Source organism: Myotis lucifugus, unplaced genomic scaffold (genome assembly GCF_000147115.1).
Source record: "Myotis lucifugus unplaced genomic scaffold, Myoluc2.0 scaffold_104, whole genome shotgun sequence".
NCBI classification, from domain to species: Eukaryota; Metazoa; Chordata; class Mammalia; order Chiroptera; family Vespertilionidae; genus Myotis; species Myotis lucifugus.
The window spans coordinates 2390030-2417997 of NW_005871152.1; the positions used below are offsets into that span (position 1 = coordinate 2390030).

The 27968-nt window shown below is 48.0% G+C and overlaps 1 long non-coding RNA gene across 2 annotated transcripts in view; it reads right to left on the reverse strand.

The window, feature by feature from the left end:
- Positions 1-248: 248 nt before the first annotated feature.
- LOC102440196 overlaps positions 249-27968 on the reverse strand; it is a 59796-nt gene continuing 32076 nt past the window's right edge. For both annotated transcript variants that reach the window (XR_330134.3, XR_001349061.2), the window contains exons 2-3: positions 19325-19401; positions 249-1007 (exon numbers count right to left, since the gene is read on the reverse strand). This is a non-coding gene — a long non-coding RNA (uncharacterized LOC102440196). The remainder of the gene's footprint in view (positions 1008-19324; positions 19402-27968) is intronic.

A 27968-nucleotide genomic window follows, 5' to 3' on the forward strand; every position in this document is an offset into this window, starting at 1 on the left:
GCTGTAAAAAGCACCATTCCAATTAGAACTCTTATTTTGCTGAGACAGACCAATTAACACACCCTTGCTGCCCTCTCCAGATTCTCTGTCTTAAAATGATGTGGTCAAAAAGCACAATTTTCCTGGAAGTGATTCACAGCAGGAAGTGGGGGTGGGTGGGGGAGAAAGCCTCAGAGGAGGTGTGCAGGGGACGGGCAGAGGCCCAGAGCGGGAGCCGCCTCTGGCAAAACCAGATAAACATCCAGTGGTTAAAGGCTATCATCTCCTTTATTCGAAAAATAAATATTTCACTTTTGAGTCGACATCTTTAAAATCACATTAAGCACAGAGAAGAAATACAGTCCCTTTGGAAATTGTGGACACAGGTCGGAAAAGAGTCATGTTTGAAACAATGGGGGTGGGGTGAGCACTGATTCCAACTCATTCATGATCCCGGCGCCCCTCCTCTCACCAGGGGGAGCTGCACATGGGTTTTAGGAGAGAGAAACACACACACACACACACACACACACACACACACACACACACACACACCGCTTTGAAGTCTGAAAGGCACATGAAGTGGACCATAAGGTGTATGGCACATTCACTGATAAAACGCTCCCTATTCCCTCCCAAGAAAAGTGGAAAAACTTTAATCAAGTCAAAGAGCAGAGAAGACAGGTGCTCCTGCTCAGAGCTCAGCATCAGGAAAATCTCTGAGGACGCCAGCCATGTTTCCGCGGCTCTCCCCCGCCTGCGGCTCACTCGGTAACGGTGGGGCGCGTGGCCACGTACACGAACACCACAATCAGGAGCACGACCACGGCCAGCGTGGGCAGCACCACCGTGGTGATCTGCTGCCGGGCCTCCTGCATGGCCTGCTTCCGCTCCTTCTTGTCCTTGGACGTCTCCTTCTTGGGCTTCCCTTTGAGCTGCCGCATCTTTCCCAGGGGATGCTAGGAGGGCGTGTCCAGAGAGGGTTTTGAAGAGAGGGCCACACTCCTCCGGTCAAGGCACAGAACCTCCTGCAGAGAGAACAATGATCAAGAACGAATGGAGCAAAAGGAAAGAGAAATCGTCAAGTTAAAGGCAAACGCTAAGCTGGGGAAAATATCTGCGACTTATAAGGAGTTAAGAACAGCAGAGGTCAGCGTCAGCCCCCCAAGTGTGGGCGGGCGGGGAGCTGGATATACCAGGGTAACACCGCCATCGAATGGGTCACAGCTGTGCTGAGATAGCACCTCTCAGCCCCGCTGGCGGCTGGGCAAGGCCCTGAGTTCCCTAGAAACACAATCGCTGCCAAAGCACTCACCTCGCTGCCTCCATTCCCCGGAGGGGGGCACACTTCTCCTTTCCGAGGCTCTAACTGCTTAGTCTGCTGTGCTAGATTCCAGTCTCCCCAGCCAAGCTCCAGGATCAAACCGCAGGCAACCTGCAGACTTCAGGCCCGTGGCTGACCGCCTGCCCGGTGCCTGATCTCAGGCCAGGGCAGCCTCCCTGGGACTGAAGAGGGCTTGGGGGCACCAGCTTCTCCCATCTTCTATTGGCTCCTTTACCACCCACACCAGCCTTCCAGAGTGGAATCTGGGTCAGCCAATGAACGGAGATGGCGAAGCCTGTGGTCCTGCCACCCACCTAACCTAGGGTTCTCAGCTCAGGGTTCGCGTAAGTTCTGTGGCCCGGGGAGGGTGCTCGGGTGGTGAAGCAGTGCAGACAGGGGTCTGGGGAGGAATAAAACCCAGGATAACTACAGAGCAACAGGTCTATACAAGTCTGACTCTTAGCTTTAAAAAGCAACAGAGTGCTCGCCCAGCCCATGTGGCTCAGTGGTTGAACATCACCCTATGAACCAGGAGGTCACGGTTCGATTCCCAGTCAGGGCACATGCCTGGGTTGCAGGCTCCATCCCCGGTAGGGGGCATGCAAGAGGCAGCCAATCAAATGATTCTCTCATCACTGATGTTTCTCTCCCTCTCCCTTTTTCTCTCTGAAATCAATTAGAGGAAAAATAAATTCTATATAGATATATATATAGATATGTGTGTGTGTGTGTGTGTGTGTACTGAGTGGCCCAACTCACACCATAGGCCACGAGGATGCCACAGGTTGTAGCACCACCCAGACACTGGACACTGGAGCTGCAGGCCCTGAGGCCACCGCCTCTACCCTTGGAAACTTGACGCAGCGGCCGTCACTGCCTCCAGGATGAATTCTGCAGCATCACCAGCTCCCATGCGCATCTGACCAGCGGAGCCGAGGCCCAGCTGAGCCGAGGCCCAGCTGCCCCCAGCCCAGCCTTTCAACCTCCATCGTAGGTGGAGTGTTTTCTAATCACAAAGGAGTGGGTGTTGGATATGGGGCAGAAAAATAAAGACAAATGTCCGTGCTACTCTCCCGGGAGGCTAGCATGGAGTCAGGAGCTCTCAGAGGCAGAAGAGCAGTGTTTGCCACCACGCCTCTAACAACGAGGCATTGTAACAGGATGCTGTGTGCCCAGTTTGCACTACCAAGGGCAGCGGGGGGCCTGTCCCACCAGTGAGGAAGATGACATTGACATCTGAGTGACTGTGGGAGGAGGAAGACCATGGAATGTGAACGTGAACCCAGAGTTTGGAAAGGTCTCACAGGATACCTTCTTGTGGCGCCAGTGGACCTCTGTATCATCCAATGAAAAGAGCCCAAGCTAAAGTGATGAATCCGCTTTTACAAATGGGAAATCCATAGCCTTGCCACTGTCACAAAATGAGGGAGTGGCGAGGTCAAAGGTCAAACACACATCTGCCTGACCCCCAAGCCTAAATAGTCCCATCCTTCTGTGCCAGCTGCACATACCTTCCCAGCCTTTACCCACTGTGGGGCCACGTCATTGCTCACCAGCCCCCGGCAGAGAGGAAGGCAAGGATGAGGCTCACACGGCACAGCCTGGCTTCTTTCCCACCAAACAGCCCAGGCAGGTTGGAGAAGACCCTAGATGAGTCCCAGCTTCCCAACCGCAGCCGCCATCTGGCCACCCCACTGCCTCTGGGTCCCTAACCAGGGAAACGGAAGACGTCACAGACAGCTGAGTTCTAAGGAAACTCTACCTGTTCTGCCCCCTCCCCCATCAACACTCATGGCAACTAGTCAGCCCTAGACATTCCAACTGGTCCCCAGTATGGGGGGGCAGGGGGCAGGGAGGCAGAGAGAAAGTGAGGGAATACATCCTTTCTGATAGAACTGTTGTTAAAGTCATAATTTTTCTCCAATTATAGCTTTCCAGTCTTTTTATCTATATATGTGTACATACATATGTGTATGTGTATGTATATATACTGATATATATATATGTGTGTGTGTGTGTGTGTGTGTGTGCGCACACACACACACATGCACACATTAAATTCTTTGTGTATTTTTCTCAAATTTAGAGAATATAATGGGTTGGGTCCTATTAGGGAAACAGCAGGAGCAGAGGTCAGAACAGGGTCTGAAATCAGGGTTGCGCCTCAGCTCTGCTGGGTCTAGCTGTATGACCTTGGATAAGGCACTTAATCTCTCATGTCCTGACTTTCCTCCTCTGCAAAATGGAGTGAGAAAACCAGCTTGTGGAGTAACTGAAAAAATTATAAAACATGTATGATCTGAAGCATCTAGTAACCTCTGTGGACCAGGCCACACCAGATGCTCCATAAATAGCACACGGATGGTGCCGATGGGCACCAGGCTTATCAGAGGGATCACTGCGTAAGTTATATATAAATGCCTAACCACTCTGCTGTGAACCTAAAACTAATACAATATTGTATGTCCATGGTAATTTTTTTAAAATTCTGATTTTTTAAAATAATAACTAAATAAGTGGCACACAGTAACCTGCTATCCAGGAAGATGTGTCCAGTGGAGAAGCACCACATGACCCACAGATAATGAAATCCCCCCGTGTTGCCTCCTTTCCCGGGGCAGGTTCACCAGTCTGCTGCTGGGCAGGTTTGTTCACACGTCCGATGGGTGAAGAAGATGGGTTCCAGCTATGGAGGAAAGGTCCAGGACTGCACATCCCACCCAGCTCCCATATCCCACACCTGCTAACCCAGCACTGCCCGGCAGCCACCAGCCACAAGCCACAGGTGGCACTTACATTGTAAGCCACGGTCCAAACTGAGCTGTTTTGCAGTGTGAAGACTTAGTACAAAAAAGAAAAAGAATGTAAAATATCTCGTTATATTTTTTATACTGATTACATGTTGAAATAATATTTGGGGTATGTAGTGGGGGAGAGTAAAACATATTGTTAAATTATTTTCACCTGTTTTACTGTGTGTTTTTTCCCATAGGGAAGCTGAGGCACACTAAAGTCTAGGTAACTTCTGAAGTCACCAGGTTAGCACATAATGGAGCTGAGATGAAAATCTCATTCCAAAACCTGTTCCACCCCTTTTTTTAAATGGGCATATGTCTCATGGAGACCCTGCTTTCACGTCTTTTGGGTATGTACCCAAAAGAGAAATTGCTAGTTGATCCTAATTTTTAAAATTCCAATTCCTCTCCCCCCTCCCCTTTGGTATCTGTCAACTTGTTCTCCGTATCTATGGGTCTGTTCCTGTTTTGTTTATTCATTTTTTAAATTTATTTAGATTCCACATATAAGTGAGATCATATGGTATTTGTCTCTCTCTGACTTATTTCACTTAGCATGATACCCTCTAGGTCCATCCACGTTGTTGCAAATGGTAAGATTTCATTTTTTTATTGCTAAGTAATATCCCGTTGTATATACGTACCACATTTCTTCATCCATTCATCTACTGATAGGCACTTAGGTTGTTTCCATATCTTGGCTATTACTGGTAATGCTGCAATGAACCCAGGGCTGCATATATCTTTTTAAATTAAAGGCAAGTTATCTTACATACAAACTGTAGAGTTATAGTAGATATTCTATAGTAGAGTAGAAAAAGTTATAGTAAAATACTATAAAGTAGCTAGCTACCACTTATAAATGCTCATTTCACTCTAAACACAGAATAACAGTTTTGCAAGATCGTTATTTTTACCCACATTTTACATGAAGAAACTAAGATTCAGAAAAGTATGGTGACTTGCCTGTGATCAAAGACTAGTAGGAAAGCAGCACAGTTTCAACCCCGGTGTAAAATCATAATAAGCACTCATCTAGTATTTAACGAATGAACGGATGAGGATTTGAACTCAGACCAAATTCCAAAGCCCGGCATTCCTCTTTGTGTGACCCCACTGTACCTCCCAGTCACCCCACAACTAAGAACAGCAGCTATCACTTCCGGATGGCTCACTACCTGTCAGGCTACCGCCCCAAAGCCCTTACAAACACGCAAACCTGACCATGGCCTTCATCCCATTTTGCAGACCAGGGGACTGAGGCTCAGAGAAGGCCCCAAGTGGCAAGTCAGCAGTGCAGCTGGGATTTAAATCTAGTTCAGAAACTCCTCCTCCCACACCACACAGCTGCCTCCAGGTGGCCAGGCCGTCCCTGGGAACACATCCCCTGGAAATGATGGGACTAAGAATTAAGAGTCTATGCCTGGTTCAAGCCCATCAGCTCTGGAAGCTGCAGACACAGGAAAAGTGTGTGAGAGGGAGCCCAGGCCCTCCTGAGCTGGCCTCCCTTAGCAGCACGCAAAGCCTGGTCCTTACACCCACACCCCTGCCTGGATTCCTGGAAGGTTTTCTTGCATGCCCGCCCCGGGCTGTGCATCAGCCCTGGGTTTATTATTTATTTTTATTGTTTATTTTTTTTAAAGAATAGTTTACTGATTTTTTTTTTAGAGAAAGGGAGGAGGAGAGATAGAGAGAAACATCTATCGTCTGCCTCCTACAGGTCCCCTGCTGGAGATCGAGTCTGCAACCCAGGCATGTGCCCCTGACCGAGAATCGAACTGGCAACCTCCTGATGCATGGGAGGATGCCCAACCAACTGAGCCACCTGGCCAGGGCACTTTAGCCCTGGATTTAAAGATGCCCCACATCCTGCTTGACTTCCCAGGTGGGCCAGGCTACTCGAAAGGCCCAGGCCACAGGCTGTTGAAGGGGTGCCCACCGAGCACAGTGTGACCTGGCCTGGCGACGATGTTGAGCGGCCATGGACTGTGTCAGTTGCACCCCCACCTCCCCGCACAATCAAAGCAAGTACAGACACCAGACGCAGGTGGCAGCTCCCCCAGAAGACCACCCCCAGGGATGGAGGACGGAGGCTGCCCACGGACTCTCCCTGCCATCCTCTCCTAAAGTGCCACAGCTCGCCTGTCTTCAGAAAAGGCAGCTGAAGGTGCTCCAAGAAAACAGGCATTTTTCTCGTACTTCCAAATCAGGAACTCAAAGGAATAAACACCACACAAGAACGTCTATGTGGGAGGGTCTCTCCCTTCTCTTCTCGTAGCTGCATCATCATAGCGTGAGCGTTCGAAGGGCTGGACTGTTCCACGCTCCGTGCGAGGAGCCTGGGAAGCTGCCCTGAGTTCAGGGAAACATAAATCGTGTGCTTGAGAGGGAGCAGCGGCTCTGCAGTTCATCAAATGTGCTGGCTTCACTGTATGTCCCCGGTATGTGGCCATAATGGGCCTGTGATCACTTCACTCCAGTCTGCCGCAGAGAGGGGGGGTGGGGGGCGGGCAGGCTGCCAGGAGAATTGTGCAAGATGGGACTCCTGACACCCGCTAAGCACCTGCTGATAACATGAGCGCCTTCCCCAGGAACACAGACATGAACAAACAATGACAGCCACGCGCAGGCCAGCCCCAGGGCCGCCCCCTGCTGACCAGCCTCAGAGGTGGGGGGCGGGGGCTCACGAACTGACAGCTAGTGGGGGGATCAGAGCTACAGACAGACAGAAGCTGACGGACACCAACACACGTGCACTTACTTCTCTCACCACAGGCAGAAGGAAGAAGAAAATGGGTAATTTCGTGTCAGCAGAACCAGCTACTCCTAAGTAAAAAACCCAAGAACATGAAAGAACCTTTGGGTAGGTTGCTAATTACACATCAAAAGCTAAGGTTCTCAATAAGTTAGATTGCATTGCTTCGGCACACTGGGGTTTATAAAGTGCTTCCCGTGCATTCGTTTCATCTTCACAGCAACCCTGCTTGTTATGTGCTGTTGTCCTTATTTAACAGGAAAAAGGAGAATACTGAGCAATTAAGCTCCTGTCGGGGCTCCAATCCCCGCCCTGGCACTTCTAGGATCTGGGTCCTGAGCAAGTAACTCAACCTCTCAGACCTTCGAAGACTCTGTCTGTACAAACACCTATCCTTCAAATACTTTTTCAGCATCTATGTCAGGGAACATGCTGGGGATGCAGCCATGAGCAAGACAGGCAAGAGGTTGCCTTCGTGCAGTTTACATGGAATGGGGGAAGATGGACAGCTGACCAATGAATAGAATACGTGTCAGATGACGCTGTGTGCTGCGGAGAAAGTAAAGGGGGGCGCTTCCAGAGGCTGTAAGTTTAGAGCAATCAATCAAGGAAGGCTTCATGAGAAAGTGACACCGCACCAGAGACGAGAAGGAAGCGACAGGTGCCGATTCCCAGGAAGATCTTCCAGGAGGGCGGGGCATGCACAAAGGCCCTAAGGTAGCCCCTCGACTCCAGCCCCAGCACGTCTGAGAGGCAGCACTGGAGAGGGCAGAGGGCAGCCTTTAGAAGTGAAGAGAGTGGGAGCAGGTGGAGGGCAAGATGGTGGCCACCAGAGGGCTCTGCTCGTATCTAAAACTGAACACTGTCAAGACTATACACGGCAGAGGGGCAAGGCTGAGGCAAGAAATCAGAGAAGATGCTGATGAATGACTCAGGTGACACTTGGTAGCTTGTGTCGGGCAGGGGCAGGTATGGTGAAACGTGGTCAGAGACTGAGTGCACGCTGAAGGCAGAGTCAGCCTGAGTTACCAGCAGGCTGGAACTGGAGTGTGAAAAAGGAAGGCAGACTGAGGCTCTGTGTGCTGAGCACATGGAAGCCTGGAGGTGCCATTCAGGGAGCCGGGGAAGATGCAAGGGGGGCGGGGTGGGAAGCATGGACACGTCAGGTGTGAGATCCTATTGGACATCCTGAGCTGAGCAGCCAACACTGAGCAGGCAGTTGGAAGAATGAGTTGGTTCAGGGAGATGGCTGGGCTGCAGGCAGGAACGCCTCGAGGCCGGTAAGTGAGTGCAGACAGAGAAAGGGGCTGAGCACAAAGCCCTGGTGCAATCTGACGTTTAGATCTGGGGAAGCGAAGAGGAGTCAGGAAAAGAGGCTAAAAAGATGTGAACGGAAGAAGGAGCTGCCCATTGGACATGGCTACGTGCGGGTGATAGGTGACTTGAGAGAACAGCTTGGTGGAGAGGTGGGAGGGGAAGATGTGAGTAGGTCTTAGAGTGGGAAGGAGCAGAGAGAATGGAGACCACAAGCAGGCAACTCCTCTCAAGACAGGACTCGGAGGTTGAGAGTCTACGCAGAAATCCCAGTTCTGCCATCTATCAGCCCTGTGACCTTGGGCAAGTTACTTTATCTTTCTGTGCCTCAGATTTCTCATCTGAGAAATGGGGACAATAATCATACCTAGTGAAATGATACATGAGAATAACGCCTGGTACATACGAAATACTATGTGTTAGTTGCCATCATCGCCCATCACCATCACAGTCACATGTCACTTCATGACGGGAATATGTTCTGAGAAATGTGTCCTTGTGTGAGCACCATACAGCGCACTTACACACCTAGATGGTGTAGCCCACTACACACCTAGGCTCTATGGCAGTGATGGCAAACCTTTGAGCTCGGCATATTAGCATTTTGAAAAACCCTAACTTAACTCTGGTGCCGTGTCACATATAGAAATTTTTCGATATTTGCAACCATAGTAAAACAAAGACATATTCTTGATATTTATTTTATATATTTAAATGCCATTTAACAAAGAAAAATCAACCAAAAAAATGAGTTCACGTGTCCGAGGTGTCAGAGGTTCGCCATCACTGCTCTATGGTGTAGCCCACTGCTCCTAGGCTACAGCCCTGTGCAGCATGTTACTGTGCTGAACACTGTAAGCAACTGCAATGCATTGCACAGCGTTACAAAGGCTATGACATCACCAGGCAACATAAATTTTTCAGCTCCATTATAAGCTATGGGACCCCCGTTGTACATGTGGTCCGTCACTGATCGAAACATTATTGGGTAATGCATCACACTATTATAAAAATAGGCTCAGACATAGAACATGAGGACAAGTGTTTTGTGTGTTTGGGCGGTTACAGAATGTGTGCATTGGAGGGAAAACGGACCAGGAGAAGGAACTGATGGGGAGAGAAGCACCAACTGGGACTGGCCCTGCACTGGGGCCCGACGTGGAGGCAGGAGTTTGTGCAAGTTCTCAGAGGTTCGCAGGGAAATGGGAAGAGTGTCATCAACTAAGGATGCAGGTGGAGGGAGAAGTCTAAGAGAGAGAAGCTATTAAATAGCTGTCCAGGAGGGGAGAACAAATCCATCAGAGGACGACTGTGTCACCCCAGCAGTAACCCCAGGACCACAGCCCACCTGTGGTCAGCGGTACAGATCTCACAGGGAGGTGAGGCAGGTGCAGGTGCAGGGCTGGGGGCTGGGGATGTCGGATTTAACTAGTGCAGGGGTTCCGTCAGGCCCAGATGACAAAGTGAAAGAAACACAATGTGAGGATTGCATGAGGTCACAAAAGAAAAGTGCCTGGCACAGGACCGGGGCTCTGAAGCCCAGCTGTTGCCCCAGAGCTTAAGTGTCCCGTCCCAGGAATCCCCTCCCCGCATAGCCACCTTCCCATCCTAACACACACAGGGACTTCAGGATCTGAAAACTCTGAGGGACTCTCAACTCTGCTCTTCCGCCCCTCCCTTTTCAGTTCCAGTTACTGTCACATTTCTCAGGCCAAGATGTGACGAGATGACACCTCTCCTGCTTGTCTCGGAGAACAAAGAAGCCGTGTGAGTGCAGGCTGGTCCCCCCTCCACGCTCCTTCCAAGAACCTGGGCAGAGGAGGCTCTTCCAACCTCCAGGAAACCCTGCTTTCCAGGGACCTGCCCTGAAATTGCACAGAGCTCCCAAGGTGCTCAACCACCAGCTCCTCGCACTGAAGAACGGTGGGGACGCAGACAGAGCAGGGCCTTTGATAGATCTTGTTATTTAACCCCAACAGCCCACTGCTCTTCTTTATAGAGGCGTTTCAGAGTTAAATGAATAGTGATCCAACCCCCAGCACAGCAACTTCATTTTAATTAGTTGACCTGAAGCAAGTCCAACCATGGAAAGGACAAAGATGACGACTAAACAGAAATGAAGCAACTTGAAATTCCTGTAAGAGGGTCCAAAACAGTGGCTTTTTAAATAGTTATAATGCACAGATAAAGTTAACAGTAGCACACACCACTGGAACCGAAACCCATGTTTTACCAAGGTAATATGCAAGCTGATGATGTGCAACACTCCGATCATCTTTTCTATTTTGTTTTATTTCTCTAGGAAAAAGATTGCCAGTTGCAATCGACTAAAAGAGATTTCACAATCAGTTGATAGGCTGTGACCTGCAGTTGATAAATACTGGGTTAAGAAGACTTACCCCCAAGAAGGGCTACAAAATGGTTAAGTCATGTTCCCAGAAAAAAAAACTGTAGAAACACTCAGTCACAAGGTCTGCATACCAAAAGGAACATTAATCACACGCAGAAGAAGTGCTCGGATTAGGTGTGCTCAGAAGACAAGGTGAACAAAGGGGGCAGAAGTTACAGGGAGCGAGACTGGATTGCGTTTTGGGTAGGGAGCTCCCCATCTCTAGGAGAAACCAAGAGACTAATGGGATGCTGTAAAAGGGATTCAGGAATCAGCGGAAAAAGATGGACCCAAGTGTTACTGAAGATTCTTTCCACTCTCACATCTTCTCTACCTTGATGAATAACCGGCTGTTATGAGGATGAAATGGAAAGAATGTGTGTGAAAGCGCTCAGAGAAGTCACAAGCTTTTCTAAGGACTGGCATTCCTTACATGGCAATCCTTTATCCAAACCTGTAGGTTCCTTCAAGTTAACCTGCTATTCAGTTAGGTATTTAAGACAGCAGGTACTGAAAGTAAGCGTCATTAATTTAGCACGTTGTTAACAACAGCTCAACTCTGTGACAGCTCAAGACCAAGACAGGGTTGGGTGGCGATCTGGTGAAAACATGCATACTAGGCAATTGTATGTGCTAGTTTTCTTAAGGTGATGCTGTGCTAACTTTTCCATCTCAAATATGGCAGAAGTGAGTGACCACTCATCCCTGGAGGCCAGGTCTGAAGCAGATTCACTGCAAGAATAAAATTTCATTTGCTTCCTCTTTTATCTCAAAACGTCAAGCAATGGCACAGAACATTAGCCCTTGTTTGCTTTCCGTGTGATTGGCACCGTGACAGAGGCTGCGAGGCTCTCACTGAATGCTGACAACATCGTCCCCATGCCGCAGGCTCTCCTGCGTCACAGGCTCCCAGCTTAAAAGGCAAGAAACGAGGACCGCAAAGCAAGTGAGTGGTGGGACAGATTCAAGCCCAGAAGTCTGGTTCCAGAGCCCTGCTCTTAGCCACCAAGCTTTGTCGGATTCCCCTCTAACAAACACTCACATTTGTTTTAATATAAGTGTTATTTCCCCCAAATCTCTGGGTGAAACGCGACCCTGGAGGAAGATGCGCACACTCACACCAGGGCTCTGCCTGCGTAAGATGGGCATCCCAGGAGCAGAGACCCACTGCTCTCCCAGGTCCCACCGCCTGTCCTCGCTGCTGTGGCCAGGCCTGAGCTAACGGCCCCTTTGCTCCCAGACACGTACCTCCGTCCTCATGTTCTATTTGGCAGGGTCTTCATTAAAAACCAAGATACCACAAGCGGCGGCTGTTTATGGCATCTTTAAAATGAAAAATTCCGCTCTAAGCCCAATTACAGCAAGTTAATTACAGAGCCTGGCGGATGGCAGACATACGGAGAAAGAGTAAGTTAATGGCTGAATCATCAAACACAAGCCACCTCACGCACCCAAGGACATACATCTGGGCCTTCACAAACAAGGAAGCTGGGGGCACCCCCATCGAGCGAGGGTCAGTCGCAGAAAGAGGCGGGCATGCTCACTCATCCATTCATTTATTCAACAATGCTGGGACTAGCTCATCACACAGTCATTCACGCGCCAATTCATTCATTCAGTCACCCACAGAGCGCCGACCACATGCCAGGCACAGACGAACCTGCAGTGAATATGCAGACTGATCAACCGACGGCTCCATCAGATCAGTCACTGATTCAGCAAATACAGGACAACCGCGATGCGCGGGGACTGTCCTGGCAGTGGGGATGGAATAATGAACAACACAGAGTCCCTGCTCTGAAGGAACATGCGTGCTAGCAGAGGGAGACGGGCAGAGACAAATAAATATGCAGTATGTCAAGGTGTGAAGTGCTGTGAAGAAACACAAAGCAGCATAAGGTGACTGTAATACAGAGAGTGTTACAAGGGACCACATTTCTGATTAGAGAGCAGAGGCCGGAAGGAAAGGCAGGAGGAAGCCTGGAGCAGACGAGGGGAAGAGGGGCCCGCAGCCGACTGGGACATGCTGCTCATGTCCAGCGAGTGAGAGAAGAGCAGAGGAGGCCAGGAGATCCATCCGAAAAGGACTCTACAGTCCACCGGCGAATGTCTCAAAGCTTCCACCATAGGCCTTGACTGCTGCCAAAATTAAAATATTCTGCAAAAAGCAGACAGTAAACTGAGCTGCTATCAAACCCGAACTTACACAGCAGCTTGTCTCTGTTCTCGCGTCTCACAGGGTGGATTTTGGGGGAAGGGAAGGAGAAGCACCCCATCAGACAATGCACTTGGCTGTTGAAAATGAGTCTGTCACTGAGTGGTAAGTATGTGGCTTTTATTTCAATGCCACCTCTTTTTGCTGAAACTTAAGCTGGTTTACCAAACGGAACAAACATACGGATGGTTTGGGCAAAGGGCAAAGAACAAGAAGGCTTTTGACCACTGAGGACAAGGTCGACTGATTCTGCCAGGCCCAGGGAGTCCCCAGGTCAACAATGAGCTAGGTCCCGGAAGACCACTGCTGCTGCTAAGGCAAACCCAGTCACGCAATGGCCCCTTTGAGAGGGGGTCTCCGAGCCACCTTCAACTCCGCCTTCCACCACTACCCCTGCCACCCCTCCACTTACCCACCACAGCCCCATTCTAGGGGCTGTATTCTCCTTCTGTACTGATTCCAGATTCCACATCCCACCCTACCTCCCGATGAAATAAATGCTGCAGACACACATGCACTCCGAACTCCAAGCCTGCATGCTCTCCCTGCCCTCAATGAGGCCCTCAATGTCTCTCCCCACATAGCCTCCTGCCTCCAACCTCCTGACTCCTCAATCTTCAGACGGAACGACTCCACTTAAACCCTCTGTGATCTGAGCCCTCTAACTAAGAAGCCTTCAGTGGCCCCCAGTGCCAACAACAGTGCAGACTTGGCCTGGCCTTCCAGGCCCCGTGTGCCAAGCCCAGACCTGTCAAGCAGTTGGACTTCTGCATGTAGAGGTAGAACAAGTCAACGTGTGCCTATGGCCACGTCTCTTCATCTTGGCTGGCTTTATGTATTCACACCACTGAGAAAACTCCCCTGGTCCCCTCAGTCAAAATTAATTGCCCTCTTGCCCTCTTATGCCTTTAAAATAGGCCCTTCGTCTGTTCTGCCTGTTTAAAGAGTTGATCACCTTTTGCCCACCTTCCCCACTAGTATTTGCTGAATGACATAAGCCTGTTCCTCTTACTAATGTTTGGGCATTTCCCCGACGCTTCCCCTCTCCCGTATTCCCTACATCAAACTGTTTCCCAAGTCCTCCAGTCCCTTATCCTAAACATCTTCCAAACATATCCCCTCAGCCCCATCCCCACCACGCCTAGGTCAGGCCCTCATCTTTGTTCATGAGGATTCTGTAACAGCCCCCCCTCCTTACCTTTCCACTTTCTTGAGCCCTAAATAGTACAAACATTTCTCTTTTTCTTAATGTTTTTTATTGGTTTTAGAGAGAGAAGAAGGGAGAGAGAGAGAGAGAGAAACATGGATCGGCTGCCTCTTGCACAACCCCTACCGGGGATAGAGCCAACAATCCAGGCACGTGCCTGACTGGAAATTGAACTGGCAACCTTCTGGTGCATGGGATGACGCTCAACCGGCCAGGCAGTACAAGCATTTCTAAATCCTTCTAAAATCACTGCCCATGAAGGCAGGGCAAAGGATACTACAACCTGTCCATTCCACACACTTTGCCTTACCAACAAAACAGAATGTGGTAACCATCGTGAAGAATCGCTGTAGAGATGGATGCAGGAGATGTATACATTTTCTCTAGCAAAGGGGTAGAGATGATTCATTTAAACCTCATATGTGTTTACAGTCTAGTTATTGGAACTTCTTAAGTGAAAACACATCCCTGTTGTAAATATCTTCACACTTCCAGGTTAACAACCAACCAAACCATGCTAAACTGATCATTAGAAAGCCAAGCTAACAGTTACTGACAATTAAATATCTGGATTCTTAGCAATAAAAAATTGTCACAAATTCAAGATGGCATTAGAGCACTGTTTCTGATCCCCAGGAACCCCAAGGGCCTGTGCTCCATAGGACCCGGAAACGCACACTGCTGAGCCAGGCGAGGCAGCTGAACTCCCAGTGAAATATGGAACATGGTCATCCATACACTCCAACAGGGCAGTCATGTATCCCCAATCACATTTCAGGAACTTGTAATAACGTCTCTGTAATTACTGGTAGGTGGCCCGCAGTCATACCTTGAACCTGGAAGTCTGTGGAATTTTGAGTCTCACACCCATAGAGATTGATAAAAGAACTTGCGTGTCTGAATCGGATCACCATTCTCCTGCCACTTGGGAGAAGCCTTAAAAGTAGAGACCGAGCCTACAGAACCCCTGACATAAAAGACAAATCGGATCCAGCGATGACCCAGGGGAACATTCCACAGGGGCCTTCGCTGCACCATCTGGCCCCTGCCTGCCCTCCAGCCCCCACCCCACCCCACCTTCCGTGGTGTGGTCACAGCAGCCCTCCAGGCAGCAATCTAGGCACAGCACGCTCCTGCTGACTCCCAGCCTCTGTCCGTGCAGCTCTCTGAAATGCCCTGTTCCACCTCTTTCTCCCAGTCACTCCTTCCACTTAGCAAGCTCTTCATTCAAGACCTATCTCAAAGGTCACATGCCTTAGAAGCATTTCATGACTTCCCACTCCCCAAAGTGAGTGAAGTTTCATCCCTCTGCTCTATGACCAACTCCACCACAGTGCGTGTCACGCTGTATTAAGATCACCCTGCCTGGTATTCCCACTACAGTCTTGGCTTGTAACGCATCAGAGTGACCCACCAAACCGATAGCATAAAAAGTTTCTAATTCAAGGTCATAGAAAAGTTGTCTTACTTTGAGGCCATCAAAAATAAAGCTGAAGACTCAGTATTCCCATTCATTACCTTGAATGAAAGGCCTGAGGAGAATGGGAAGCATCACTCAACTAAGAACTTCTGTTTCAGGTGTGTATTTGTGTATACATCGCTCCACAAACACACAAAAGAATAGCTCAAGAGTAAATAAGGAAAGCAAATAGGTTTCAGGATAGGAGATATGTGTCTAAAGAGGAAAGCTGTGTACTAATATTTAGTGTGTTTCTTATTTCCCCTGTTGAAATCGGTCTTTTCTTCTACCAGCCTGGAGCAAGTTTTATTCATGATTGCCTAAGCTAAAATACTGCACACATTTTTATATCAAAATATTTCGAGGAGAGTGCTACTTGGAAAGTCGCAAGGGTGTTATAATTTTAGTTGATTACATATTGGTTATTCACTTATTCATGATCCAAATGAAATAGTGGTCCACCTTTGTGTTGTAAGAGTTGATATTCTGGGGTTTGGAGGAAGAAATCACTCCCTGTACCATTTCCCAGGACACAACATCCATTCTAAGTATACCTTCGTGAGCAGTTATTCTACTGCATTTGGAAAATGAAAGCCATTGCTATCTGCCCAGGAAGTCAACAGTGAAAGGGAGAAAATCTTACAGGCCACTTCAGTGGGATGTCAACAGTGCTGTGGGACCTCCAGCCAGGTCTGGGCCCCAGACGGTGCCGTCTCTTCGTGGGCCATGCTGGGAGTAGGGGATTTGTCCAAGAGCAAGAGGTGGTCACTAACAGGGTTAACGAAGGGGGTGAAATGATGTGACAAGTACTTGTAGAGATCTCTCTGGGTCCAAAGTGCTGAACGGAATGAAGGGAAAGTGGAAGCAGGGCAGCCAGCTCAGAGGCCTCTGTGGTCACCGAGGCGATGACTCTGTCGGACTTGGGAGGTCGATGTGGAGGGCAGCAGACGCATTTCAGAAGCATCCCTAGGACTTGGTGATTTGGAGGGAGAGAAAGGTGAGTGACTCCCCAGTTTCTGGCTTGAAAAAACAAGTGAACAGCTGTGCACCTTAATGAGATTGGGGGGGTGGTGTCTGGAAAGAGGTTGTGGTAGGAGGAACCAAGAGTAAATATTTAGACTCATTAAGCTTGAGATGCCCATGAGATATACAAGTTTGCTAACTGATATAAAAGGTATAAAAGTGCTACATACTACAGAGGTGACATGTGGAGGGGTGGATTCCTGGAGCCATTCTTACTGGTGGCCCTTCCTGACCTCTTCTCATGGTGTTCCAATGTCCACCTGTATGCCAGCCAAGGGGAGGTACACATGAGGAGCTTATGGGACCAAACTCAGCCAGGACACGCGCAGGCCGCCTCTATGATGGCCTTCAGTAGTAATGCAGATACCAGCTTTGGGGCTAAGAAAACAGTAACTTTTCGCTGCAAAATGGTATTTGATTCACACCACAATTGGAAATAAAAAATGTAAGCTATTTTCTTCAATTACAAGCATCATAGTAGGTTTGCTGATTTCTTGATACTGATGTTTTTAAGTAGCGCCAGTAGGTTCTTGGTATCTAGTCCTGCACCCTGATAAGTACACCATTTCAAGTACCACCCTGTTTGGGGGTTCCAAGTTAGAGTCTCCCCTAGGAAAATCTAAGGTGGCATCAGATGCAGAGGGAGGTCTCTCTCCACAAAAAGCTCAGAGAAGTCGGCCTGTTGTAGGAAAACAATGACTCACTGCAATCCCATGCTGCTCTCAGTTAATACGCCTCCTTCTGTACCAGAGCCTGTCTCCTATCATGACGAGCCTAGTTTCCAATTCCCCCATCAGAGGACAAACCAAAATGTCATTTGACAATCTGCTTTCTAATTAAACGTTGAGCCATTTTTATAAAGTCACAATTAACTAAACAATCCCACATGGCCACAGAGCAGTGAGCTGCCGCCTTGATTGATGGGACCATTTGCAATGATTGAAAGAAGGGAGGGAAAGAACATCATGAGATACAGCCAGATTAAGCTGATCAAGCCTCTCTTAGCGTCATCCCGTTCACTCATAGAGTAACACAGGGCAGCATTAACGTAAATTCATTAAGCTTCCTGCGTTTCAGTGAGCCCTACCAAAAATAAAACTTACCAGACTGTCTAGAACAGGGGTCCGCAAACTACAGCCCGCAGGCCACATGCAAATACAAATATTGTATTTGTTCCCGTTTTGTTTTTTTACTTCAAAATAAGATATGTGCAGTGTGCATAGGAATTTGTTCATAGTTTGTTTTTAAACTATAGTCCGGCCCTCCAACGGTCTGAGGGACAGTGAACTGGTCCCCGGTTTAAAAAGTTTGAGGACCCCTGATCTAGAAGGTCTTGGGAGCAAGATATCCACAGACATCTACTTCCTCAAGAAAGCAGCCTGGCTAGGGTTCAGGGTGACACCAGGGTCAGACTGCATCTCCCAACAGATCCAGGCTCTCCTCCCCAAAAGGAACAGTGAGGGTGAGTAAGAGACAGGTGAGAGACAGAGTCAGGTTCTGTGACGGCAGCGGGGGCTTCCACGGAGAAGGACCATGGTAAGATGGTGCAGAGGACAGAAATACCCAACTCCATTCACACTGACAACGTGACCTCACGTAAGACACTGAGCTGCTGAGTCCGTTTCCTGCCTGAACACGAGAAGTGACCATTTGTCCTGCCTGTTGGCTAGGACTGGTGGGAAAAGATCCGATGATGTGTGTAGAAGCCCTGTAAAAGGGGAAGAACTCTACAGCTATGAGAGACAACCGCTGGTTACTGTTAGGTAGGAAAGGCTGGGACAAGTCCTCAAAGACGATGGTAACCGAGAAAACTAGTAGAATTGGTAAGGAATGTCTCTGGGATACTTAACAAGCGCAGTAAACAGTCTGAAATTAGGAAACTGCTGACACATTCGTTTATGCAAAAATGTTCGGAGCAAGGAAGTGGGTTAAAATGCAATCGTCTATTGATTAAAGCAGCTTGAAGAGCATACGGATGGATGGATGCCGGCAGATAAGAGGACCAAACCCCAACCTCGCGCAAGGCCCATTCACCACCAGCCACAGGGAGGTGGAGGCAGGCGGGGAGCCAGGCTCCCGCGGTCACTGGTTTCCTGACCTGCCTGTCACCTCCCTTCCCTTCCAGCTGTTGGATTATGGCTCTGAACATGGGCTCAAATTGCCCATGAAAAAGAAAAATCAGATACAAAAGCTTTCCTCTGAGCTTCATTTCACCAATAGTTAAAACACAAAGCAAAACTAGAGAAGATTAGCAATTTCTGATGAAAGTTCAAAGAACAGAACCAACGTGAGAACGAGTGGAGAGAGTGGAGAGGTGGAGGTACAAAGGGAGCCCACACAGAAGCTGACAGTCTAGCTGGCAGGAGGCCGATTCACTGTTTACTCAATAAACATTTATGGAGCATCTACTACGTCCCAGGCACAATTCAGGTCTGCCCCCGAGGAGCTCACTGAAAAGACACACAAACAGGCAACTATAATCAAGCTGGAAATGCCAGGATGGGGAGGTCACAGAGGAGGAGCCCCCACACTCGGCGCAGCTGTGGGAGAAGAACAGTCAGAGGAGGGGCACAAAGAAAATGTGAGGCCATACAATACATGTCGGTAAGAAGGAGACATTATTATGGGGTTTTAAAGGGGAGGAATCACTGCCAGCAGGAAGGAACCAAAGAGCCTTCAGTTCCAGGGAGGTAGCATTTGAGAAAGGCCCTGAGGGATGGAGGAACGTGCCCGGCAGAGAGGAGGGGTGAAATATGACATCCAGAACCAGGCATGTCTGAGGAACGACAGGATAGGATTCCCTCCCCACATGTGTGTTTCCTGGAGAAGAGAACCTGAGTAGATATGAATTTACGTCTCCTTACCTTTTCTTCAACTTCAAGAATTGCTGTTTCAATAGTTTCAGCAAACCGATTTCCAGCAGAGGTGACTTGAGTTATTCCTGTTGAGAAATCAGAAGAGGTTTAATAGGTTTGGAGGGCTACCCTTCCACACACCCTATTTTTGGGACATCCCCCAAGTCCGTGCTGAGAGGGCGATCACATGGCTCCGCTCCCCCAATTGATCGAGTTGGAGGATGGACATATCACCATCAGCTGCACTGCCCCCTTCCCTCCTTTGAGAATAAAGACTTGCAAACTTAGGCACACAACAGTGAGCCCTGATTCAGGGAAACAGACATGCCACACCACACCACACACACACACACACACACACACACACACACACACACACACACACGAGATGAGCAGGACAGCGCAGCCCTGAGTCAGAGGGGCCTTCCTGCTCCAGTTCCCAGCAGGCGGTCAAGCTTTGCTCCCTACAACTCCCAACATTCCTACAACAAACCCTCCACTAACCTAAGCTGGTGCCACGGCACCTCTTTTCCCTGCAACCAAAAATCACTGATTTAAAAATAAGAGATCTAGGGTTGAGACTAGAAAAAGAAAGAAAAGTAGAGGGCTAAGAAAAAAGGCTTCTGAAACAAAGCCTTGGAAAAAATAAAAGATGAGAGAGTGACCTGGGCCTCTGAATTACCGTCCCATGATATCTGACAGGAAAGAAAGAGGCCCAGAGAACAGACCTAATAAATAATTCATAAAATCCCAGCAGTGTTTAATATTAAGATGGAAGCCCAAATACTGGAGAAAAGGGACTCCTAATATGGTCGTTATCCATAACAAAACAAAACAAATAAAAATTTCATTGAAAATACAAAAAGGTGAGACTGAAAAGTGCCCACAGTAAGCAAGGAATAATTAAGTAACTATACAATGCCCATCGTTACTAAAATAAGAAGTGTAATAACTCAGTCTTGATTCATTGTGCTGCCCTTTTTTTTTCTTTGTCTTAAACAATGAATATTTTATTTGCTCATGGTTTAGTAGGTCAGCAATGAGTGCTGGGCTCAGCAGGTTGGTTTTTCTTCTGCTCTTGCCTGGCTACAATCACCTGGTGATTCAACTGCGCTGAATGGTAGACCAGATGCTGGTGTCTGGTACTAGCTGTTTGTGTTGCCTTTAGAGTCTATTTTAGTAAATGTGAACATTTCTTTCCTGAGATCTTTAAAGATTTATCTCCTTGCTATAGTTTTCCATCAGCACTTGAGTTACTCAACCATGAACTGACCTACTATAGGGCTTCAAGAATCTAGCCTCTTCGAGTCCCCTGCTGTACTGGAGTGATGATTCTGGTCAAGTTCAGGGATTAAGGTGTATGAAAGGGAAGGGTGGGGGGCAGGGCTGGAAAGGAGAAGGTTCTTCAGGGCCAAGTTAAGTTGGATGGACTTTATTCAAGCAGCCTAATAGTCAAGATGACTGTAGTCCAATCCCACACTCTCTACGTGATAACTACCATTCAGGAAATGTAGAAAGTTAAAATTGAACTGCAGACAGAAAATAACACCCAAACCACAGGACTAAAGCAGTCAAATGAAAATTAAGTGGACAGCAAGCAATGACCTTTACCCTTGACAGGATCCTTCGCCTGCTGCTGTTGGCTCATTAGCTGCAGCAGAGGCTTTGCAAGTTTCCCCTGGTTCCTGGGGCTTCTAAGAGGCTCCCTGGAGCATCCGCTCTCACTCGGCAGGGTACAGAACAGTGACAGGGACACCAGCTGGCCTACAGAACAGGCAGCAGGACAGCTCTCCTGTCTGCTCACCCCAGACCCGGCCCCAGGAGGCTGGTGCCACATCCCATCTATCCACTGCAAGCAGCAGAGGCACCGTGCTCTAATCTCAGTCCTACCACTTCCTCTCTGGGCCTCTTTCATAAAACAAAGGAGACCAGTGGTACTCCAAGGGTGGTCTTCAAACCAGTGCCACTCTCCAACTCTGCTGCTGGTTCACAAGTACAGAAACGGAGAGCCTTCGAAGCTTTTATAGCATACTAGAGGCCTGGTGCAAGAAATTTGTGCACTCTGGGGCGGGGGGGGGGGGGGTCCCTTAGTCTGGCCTGCGCCTTCCCGCAGTCTGGGGGATGTCTGACTGTCGGCTCCCTCTGAGGAGCGGGCCTAAGCTGTCAGTCGGAAATCCTTAACGCTGCCGTGGAGGCGGGAAAGGCTCCCGCCACCATCGCTGCGCTCACCAACCGTTAGCCAGGCTTCTGGTTGAGCAGCGCTCCCCCCTTTGGGAGTGCACTGACCACCAGGGGGCAGCTCCTGAATTGAGCGTCTGCCCCCTGGTGGTCATTGTGCATCACAGCAACCAGTCATTCCGCCGTTCGATTGATTTGCCTATTAGCCTTTTATTATACAGGATGATGTTGCTACACAGCCAAGTACACAATCAGTGGAACTGTCTTATTAAATGGAGCACAGACTGGTATATGGGTTCCCTGCAGTTGCTGTAATAAAGTACCACAGACTGAGTGGTGTAAACCAATATCAATGTAGCCTCTCACAGTTCTGGGGGCCAGAATCCCAAAATCAAAGTGTCCACAGGGCCACACTCCCTTCAGAGGCGCTGGGAAGACTCTGCTCCTTGCCTTTTGCAGCATCAGGTGGCTGGTGGCCACATCACACCTCCACTTCACTGCAGTGTGAGTGTGAGAGTGTGTGTATGTGTGTGATCGCCCTCTTGTTCTCTTATAAGGACATTTATAATGGCATTTAGGCCTACCTGGATAATCCAAATTGATCTCATCTCAAAATCCTTGTCTTAATTATATCTATACAATTAGATTGCCAAATAAGAGAACACTATTTGGATACATCTTTGGGGCTACTATTTAGTCCACTACAGCTGGTTTGCATAGTGTTGAACTCCTCTGTGGCCGGTTGTACATGGTGCACACAAACCAATTCACCATTGAGGAAAAAAAACACCCCCATCTTTTACTCAGCTAGGACCCTGCTTTTCCTCTACAGCCCAGAGACGGGGCTGGGCAAGACCATGAAATGGGGCAAGAAAGGAGAGGTGGCTAACAGGTGGCAGGGGTGCAAAGAGCAGGTGGAGACTGTGCCCTCGGCCTGCCCAGGGCTGGTCCCCACCTTCTCGGACAGGCAGTGCAGAAGCTGTCCCCTCCCGACCCCTATTCCCATCCCTCACATGGCTTTAGTTGTAAAGTGATTAAATTGCTGTTTTCTGTTCAAGTGCCTCCCTCATCCCATAAAATGCTCAGAGTTTTCCATGTCCAAGTTTGAAAACACAAAACTTTTTCATTAAAATCCTTTTGTACCTTGCACTGCCCTGCTACTAACATATCCTCTCCCCAGCACCCCTCCCTGTACTCTCAAGAACATTCAGGAAGTTTCCAGGTTTCATATAGAACAGAGACAACACTTGGAGACTTAATAAAGCAAGGATTTACTCTCTCGTTAGAAGTTGCCTTGCCGGCACGAGTAGTCCTTGCTAAAGGAACCACTGTGCTGAGTTCTTTTGCTGTTACATCTCCGCCTTAAAGGGCAGACCAAGCCAAAACACCTGAGAATGTTTAAAATGATCACACTCCATACAGGTATAGCCATAGTAAAGTGGGCACTCTATCATTCAACAACTGGTAGGAGTGAAATAGGCACAATCTTTCTGGAAAGCAATTTGTTACATCCTTACAAGTGGCTTAAAACTGTCCACCCATCTGATGTTGTAACTCCATCTTCAGAACTTCACTAGGGAACAATCTGAAACGGGGACAAAACCGAACCCTCAGAGCTATCCATGGCAGTGTTTTATATGAAATTTAAAAAAAAAAAAACAACAACTAAAAATAAACTTAATAGCCAAGAAAAGGAAATTAGATAAATTATGGTAGATTCATAAAGTTTTATGCAGCCGTTAAAATAACATTTTACAAAGAATTTTTCATTAAAATAACAACTATATTAGTAACGGCTAATCCTTACATGGACCAGGCACTATCCTATGCTTATTAGATGCTCTGCATGTTATTAACCCCCAATCCCTATATCAACTCAAAGAGGTAGGTATTGTTTTTATCCCCATTTTACAGATTAGAAAATAGAGGCACCGAGAGTTAAGATGCTCACCCAAGGCCACTCTGCTGCTAAGAGACAGCACTGGGATTTGAGTCCACTGTGCCCAGCTCCAAAGTCCAAGCTCTTAACCCTACACTACACTGAATAATAACCACAAAGACATCAGGCCCCAATTCTGGAACCTGAAAATGTTATAGGACCTGGTAGGTGTGATTAAGATAAGATTGAGAGGAAGAGATAGCCTTGATTTTCTGGGTGGGCCCTAGATGCCACCACAAGTGTCCTCATAATAGAAGCAGAGAGAGAGATTACACACACACACACACACACACACAGGCAAACACACAAGAAAGGCATGTGAACACAGAGGCAGATATTAGAGGGATGGGCCCACATGCCAAGGAACGCCAACAGCCTCCGGAAAGTGGGAGGGGCGAGGAAAAGATTGACCCTAGAGCCCCCGGAAGGAGCACAGTCCTGCCTCCACCTTGATTCAGACTTCTGGCCTTTTAGAACTGTGACAGACTAGATTTCTGTTGTTTTAAGCCACCCACTTTGGGGAAATTTATTACAGCAGCCAGAGGAAAGGAAGACGAGCCCCTACTCTGTACTGCTCTCAATGCAAGAAAAAATATTCAAATGTTAAATGGGGAAAATAGAAATAAAAATTCATACACAATGATCTTAATTATGCATATAAAGATGCATGCAAATACAACAAAATGTTTTGTAAGTGATTATCTCTGAATACTAGAATTATGGGTAATTTTCAGCATTACGGCTTTTGATATTTTTCCAAATGTCTACAATCAGTGTGAATTGCTCATACAAAAAGAAGAAGAAAATTATTTTTTAAATTAGCAACTCATGATATTTCTGCGACTCTAACTCCATCACAAAAATTAGAAATCAAGAGGACCAAAACTCCCTGATAATTTTCTGAATTCCATCTCAGAGCAACACCTGAAAAATCAGCAACGCAGATAGATGCATGCCATTCTCTAAGGCTCACGCATCCCTGGGCCTTCCCAGGCCTGTTCGTTTTCAGACTCTGGCAGGAACATGATGTGGCTGAAGAAGTTTCAGGCTTCGAAACAAGAGGATGTTTCTGAGCTGGTAAATATTTTCCTGTCCATCTATCTATACATGGTGGGGTGGGGGGTGGGAGGGAGCAACGGGAGGTTTTTATGCATTCCCAGAGCTCATCCAGCCCAAAGTGATTGGTGCCGGCCACATGCCAAGAACCAAAAGCAGTGGTTTATGTAAATGTTAGATTTCTCTGTAGGTGACTTCACAGAATGAAACATCACATTAAACAGTGGCTTGATCTTCTTACCGAAGTCGTGACTCCAAGGTTATTCTGTTGCAAAACCCTCCTGCTATCATCTATGCAGACAGAAAACCAAAGGCCAATTTACTGTATCCACATCAAGTTCTTTGATTAAACATATTCATAGAAAGAGTGTATTAACATTTTCCCCCAATGTATGGGCAGGGGGAAATGTACGGACCAAATAGAAGGTCAGGTGTCTTTTGTGTTTTCTTTTGCATGGCGGAGAAGAGAAGAATTACTCCAAATCAGGCAGGTCAGAGCAGCGGAGCATGAAAAGCACATTACGTGGTTTTATTCAGCTCACCCTGTAGAGTACGAATTTGGGCACTGGGGTGATAAGACCACGGTGTGGGGTTTGTCCTTTAATCTCAGGTCTGCTGACCACAGATGGAGAAAGCGTTTCGGTGACACAAGAGATAACATCTAGGCCTCAGTTGTGTTTCAGCTCCAGGCCCAGAAGAGCAGAGAAACCAGACAAAGCGACACCATGGCCGACATCAGGACCAGATGCAATGACTAATGATCACCAATCAGTATGGACCATGATCCTAACTCCCTTAGTCACCATGACTAATGATTTTTTGCCTAGACAGCCAGCCCATCCCCAGGAAGCCATCTAAGAGACAGGTCTCTGAGCATTAGCTCACCTGTGACTCTTAGGCCTGGGCCACTTTCTCTGCTGCAAGCTGCTGTTCGTGTCCTATTGGGCTTTGATGCGGGCAGGAAAATGGACCCCTTTAGTCGGATACCAACAGCTAGTGGAACACCCAGTAAGCATTCACTCACTGACATGCCAGACACTGCCCCCAGGGTTGGGGTGTGAGCCAGCCTATGTATCCTTACCCCAAACAGACATCAACTGAACAAGAAACTATTACTTTATGGATATAGTACATGCTGTGAACTGCAGTCCAGGATAGCTTGGGAACAGGCCATAAAGGGCCTGAGCACATTCAGAGGCCTCGGAGGGGGGTCTCAAAGTCTCTGAGGAAGGATGAGCTGCAAGGCCCAAGTGGCCAGCAGGCACCAGGCTCCACAGGCCTGTCACCACATGGACTGCATGCTCGCCTAAGAGTATGGGACCCTGCTATAGAGAAGCCTAAGAGTATGGGACCCTGCTATAGAGAAGCATCATCCAGTTTGCATTGTAGAAGGTTATTGTGGCTGCTGCTTAGAGATCTGGAGGGGATAAGGGAGAAGGTACAGATATCTGTCAAAAAGAAACTCTTCAACTTTTTTTTTTTTTACCACAACTTGTAGAATAAGAAAGACACTTACTTTGCCACCCAGTACACACACACACACACACACACACACACACACACACACAGTCTATGAGAGGCTGGCCACCAGCCTGGGCTAGTGGGTGGGCGGGGACACTTGCATTCTCTGTGATGTTGGGCCAGTTTTTCAAATGCCCTGAGCCTCCGTTTCCTCATCCGTAAAGCAAGGGTAACAATAATGATCCTACAGCATAGGTTGTTGTGGAGGATAAGTAAGTCAATAGATGTGAAACCCTTAGCAATGTTAACCTTTCTCTGTAAAACTATTACTGCACACAAGTACAAGTCTCACAAAATAAAACTCAGCCTCACTACACGGACTCCACTCTAAAGTTTTTCATTCTACTTCTCTTTCTTTTTTGTTTTAAAATGCTAGTAAAGATCCTCTAAATTATTTTTCGAACCCAATGGCTTGGGTCATGACCTACAGCTGGAGATGATGGCTTGGACTTGGGAGATGGCAATGAGGAAAGAAGTAGGAGAAGACAGAATTGACAGGACTTGGTGAATAATCAACATTCAAACACATGGAGGCTAAATAGCATGTTATTAAACAACTAGAGGCCCGGTACACGAAATTCGTGCATGGGAGGGGGTACCTCAGCCCGGCCTGCACCCTCTCCAATCCAGGACCCCTCAGGGGATGTCTGACTGCCCGCAGGGATCGGGCCTAAACCGGCAGTTGGACATCCCTCTCACAATCCGGAACTGCTGGCTCCTAACCGCTCGCCTGCCTGATCATCCCTAACCGCCTCTGCCTGCCAGCCAGATGCCCCTAACCGCCTCTGCCTGCCAGCCTGATCGCCCGCTAACTGCTCCCCTGCTGGCCCCTAACTGTCCTCCCCTGTCGGCCTGCCAGTCCCTAACTGCCCTCCCCTGCCGACCTCATTGCCCTTAACTGCCCTCCCCTGCTGGCCTCATCGCTAACTGCTCTCCCCTGCCGGCCTGATCACCCCTAACTGCCTCAGCCTCGACCCCACCCTCATGTCATGGCTTTGTCCAGAAGATGTCTGGTCTAATTAGCATATTACCCTTTTATTAGTATAGATCAGCGGTTCTCAACCTGTGGGTCTCGACTCCTTTGGCGGTCGAAATACCCTTTCACAGGGGTCACCTAAGACCATCCTGGATATCAGATATTTACATTACGATTCATAACAGTAGCAACATTATAGTTATGAAGTAGCAACGAAAATAATTTTATGGTTGGGTCACAACATGAGGAACTGTATTTAAAGGGCCAGAAGGTTGAGAACCACTGGTATAGATGAATGGGTTACCAATGAGATCAAGGAAGAAGTTAAAAACTTCCTGGAAACAAATGAAATGAACACACAACAACACAAAATCTATGGGACACAGCAAAAGCAGTCCTGAGAGGAAAGTTCATAGTACTATAGGCCTACCTCAAGAAACAAGAAAAATCTCTAATAAACTATCTAACCCTACAACTAAAAGAATTAGCAAACAAGAAAGGCCCAGAGTAAGTAGAAGAAAGGAAATAATAAAGAATAGGGGTGAGAACCCTAGCCAGTTTGGCTCAGTGGATAGAGTGTCAGCCTACGGACTGAAGGGTCCCGAGTTCAATTCCGGTCAAGGGCACATGCCCAGGTTGCAGGCTCGATCCCCAGCAGAGGGCATGCAGGAGGCAGCTGATCAATGATTCTCTCTCATCACTAATGTTCCTATCACTCTCTCTCTGCCTTCCTCTCTAAAATTGATAAAAACATATTTTAAAAAAATAGGAGTGAGAAAGGGAGGTGTCAAAGGCCTCTGGGTTGATGAGATGGAGAACCCAGGGGAGGAGCAGGTGTGAGTCTGTGGGAAGAGAGGAAGAGAACAAACTTCCAGATCTAGAATTTCCATCTAGACATTCTGCCTGGAGGAGGATTTGGGTGGGGTGATAAAAGAACCTAAGCCCTTTACCATCAGGGAACGAGGCAGAAAGAGTCACATCAG